The following is a 4,040-nucleotide window of genomic DNA, read 5'->3' on the forward strand; positions in this document are numbered from 1 at the left end:
AAAGTGCATGACAATCCATTCGGTCCCGAGACGTGCGTCACCGATTAGACCTGGGCCTTACAGGGAAAAACTAGATGATAATCAGTTAGCTTGCGAGATGTGCTTTGCTGATTCGACTGGTACTTTACAGGGTGAAAGTACATGACAATTCATTATGTCGCGAGATGTGCGTCACCAATTAGACTGGGACCTCACTAAGTAAAACTAGATGATCATCTGAAGGGTCGGCATGATGTGCGTCGCTGATTTGACTGGGAATTTACAGGGTGAAAGTACATGACCATCCAATAGGTCGTGAGGTGTGCGTCACCGATTAGACTGGGGCCTTACAGGGTAAAATTAGATGATAATCCGTTAGGTCGCGAGATGTGCTTCGCTGATCCAGCTGGAGCTTTACAAGGTAAGAGTACAACATAATCCATTAGACCGCGAGATGTGCATTGCCTAAACGACTAATGCTTTACATCGTGAAAGTGCATGACAGTCCATCAGTTAGCGAGACGTGCGTCGTCAATTCGACTGGGGCTTTATAGGGCGAAAATACGAGAAAATCCATTATGTACGTAATTTTGCGTTCGATCCAATGGGCTGTAGTTTCCGAAATATCGAGCTATGAATATTTATGATGGAGCGCTTGACTCACCACAGTATACTCATACCTGGATATCTCGAAAGCTCCGACCTATTGGATAGAAGAAAAAGTCTGCACTTAATCGATTGTTAACAAAATGAAAAAAATGAATGTACTTTCACTCCGTAAAGCATAAGTGAAATTTGCGATGCACATCTTGCGACCTTTCCTTATAAATAGTTAAATCGATTTCCAATATATATTTTTATTTCATTCCTTCAAGATTTAAACTTTTTACTTAAATTAATTCAATCAGTGAAGTTTTCACTCAATCAAACGGTTAAAAGGTAAATTTGAAATTTCTTCTTTGGAGAGTAGAGCTATGCTGCCATTGTACAAATGTAATGAAATCGGATTGCGGCCGTATATTACTGTTTGATAGAGGTATAATAGAACACCACATAATTTACTTTTCCAACGATGAATTTTTTCGATGATACTAGTACCCTAGCAGGTAAGCTTATCCTGAAAATTCGACTATTTTGGTCTCCAAACCCGAGACAAAGAAGTTTCGAAGTTGTTTCATTTTTAATATAATAACCAAGTGGAATAGGATATTTTCCATAAGAAGGTCTAGTATGCGCAACACTTGGGAGAGAATCAGGATCAGGAAACAGATTTGCGAGAGTACCGTAGTTGGCACTTGAACATAATCCTGCAAGAAAAAATATAAAGAAGGATTAATTTTATTACTTATAATAAAACTGACTTTTTATAAATAGGGTTGTCTCCAATGTCATATGGTCTCATCTCTCTTAGTTAAAACTTCTACTATTTGGTTGAGAATTCAACTGTTCTCTAAAAATTATAATTCTTTTCATTGAAAAATGAATGATGATGATTTTCTAGAGGTGAATTCATCGTTTTCAGTTGAAAATTCTACTATTAAATTTTTCATTTGATGTACGGTCATGCTCAGAAATAAATATATGGGGGATTATTATTTTTTAGTACAAGAGGACTTTGACGACGAGCTCATTTTTAACTTTACTTATGTTCGCTTCTTTGATAATTGTAAAAACTTAAACACAATATATTTGCTTTCAATATTCTTATTGCCCAATATAAACTAATTTTTATTTAATTTTGTTATAGTAAATTTGGGCTAATATTCTTTGTTTAATATGAAATATATATTTACCAATATAATTAAATAAAACCGCGGGAGCAAGGAGCAATGTACAAAAGTGCTTCATATTTTTCAACCAGAGGTAATTGCTTTATAGAGAAATTTCGGATTTCACTGTCACTAATAAATATTGTGCAACGTATTACACTATATATATACTAGCTCCTATCTCATTTCAATATTAGAACAAATCCGATAAAATTTAGTATACAATAAAAGTTTATACCTTTAAAAAATGTACCCGTTCTAAAAAATGTTTCATAACTCGTTTCATTCTCATTTCTTACTATACCAAACTCTCGGTTCCACCTCTCCCTTCCCTCCGATCTATACCAGGGCGTGAAAACACCAGCAGCTTAACGGAAAGGCACAGTACGCGAGTACTCACTCGAGTATATTGCGCAATATTATGTATTCCAATCGGAAACGGTTCAGATGTCCGTAACTGCACTTTTTTTTTAATTATGCCAATTTTTAGCCAAGCCAAAAAGGTAATTACAAAAAGGTAATATCAAGACAGGATATATAACCACTATTTCAAAATTACTATTCAAAAGTTTTATAATTTTCGAAAAGATTCTGAAAAATGTTAAGCTTGAATATATTAAACATTTATTAAAGAAAATTGTCGAAATGTGTGCAGCTTTTTATGTAGGTTAAAATACTTTAGGATGATACAATTTTTTGGTTATGATTCCAGCGAAAATTTGAATTGATTTTTTCTTTAAAAAATTTTTTTTTTTTAATAACATATTTTCAAATATTTTTAAATATTTCAATAGATTTGCTGAAAATTAGGAAACCAATTTAGAAGATTGTAAAGCAAAATTTTTTAATTTTACAAGATTACAAAATTTTAGAAATAATTCGATTGAGCCTAACCGATATTTAGATATATTTAGAAGATAGAAAATTGATTTTTCACTTAGAAATATCTCAACAAATTCAAAACAAAATGTAGATACTTTAAAGATTTAAAAAATCAATTAAGAAGCTTTGTAACTATTTTTAACAGTTTATAGATTATAAAATATTTTCCTAAGATTTCTAAGAAAATTTAAAAGGATTTTTTTTTTAATTTTGTAAGATTTATTTTAAAATAATATTTTCAAACATTTTCAAATATTCCAGCATATTTTTCAATTAATCAAATAATAATCAAGCAGATTTCAAGGAATTCTTAAACAATATTTAGAAGCTTTCTAAATTGTTCAAAAATAATTCGAATTTTGGCAAGATTTCAAAAAACTTAAAACAAAACGTAGCTTTTTGAAGATTGCGAAATAAAATTGTGAAGCTTTTTAAATGTTTTGAAAGGTTTCAAGAAAACAACATTTTTTCTTATTATTTCTGGAAACATATAAAGTGATTCTTTTTTTAAAGAATTAATTTAAAAAGAATATTTAACAATTTCCAATCTGTTTGAATTTTTTTGCAGAACCTAGGAAAATTCGTCTCTTTGAATGTAATCAACTGTTTTCGATTTAAAATTAAAATGTTTTTTACGGCGAAAATTTTGTTTAGAAATGAACTGTTTGTTGGTTAAAATTAAAAATTTCGAAATGAAGGTGCGTGTAACAGGATATATTTGGAATCTGACGTTGCATCTGATAACAAATGAACGCACATGATGAATTTCGTAATATTAACGTCATATAGAAACTTCCATTCCAAGTCGGAAAGTTTGTTATGATTACTTAACAATAACGTTTTATTTATTTGTATTTTTTTGTTCAAATATTAAGAAAATGAGATTTCCTTTATTTTATAAATCGCACAATTTCGTAGGTACAGTTTCATAAATTTTTTGAAGAGTTGAACGCAAGATTGATAAATAATAATTATTCTGGAATAACGTTAGACTCCGACAATAAACATCGTTTAAATCGTTATTAAAATAACTTTAAACTAGAGTAATTCAACGCAAAATGTTTTAAATTGTAGATATTGTAGACACATATGTACGATTTAATATCATAATACAGAACTTTTTTCAAAATTTGGATTAATAAAAGTCCAAAAACATTTGTAACTTCTTTTAAACATTCAAAAAAGTTATGCCATTTTTTTTGTCCACCAAAATAAATTTTGATCGCAACGGTAACAATTAGAAGAAATTAGAGAAAACTGTATTTCATCATATGAATGTTCTTTTCGCTTTTATTTTGCAATCTACAATGTATATTTATTTAAATATCGAAAAGCACTAGAAACTTTAGTTAAAAACTCTACAACATATTGCCATTTTTTACTTGTCTGCTTTTATTAATTTATTAATTT

The sequence above is a fragment of the Belonocnema kinseyi genome, chromosome 8 (genome assembly GCF_010883055.1).
Source record: "Belonocnema kinseyi isolate 2016_QV_RU_SX_M_011 chromosome 8, B_treatae_v1, whole genome shotgun sequence".
NCBI classification, from domain to species: Eukaryota; Metazoa; Arthropoda; class Insecta; order Hymenoptera; family Cynipidae; genus Belonocnema; species Belonocnema kinseyi.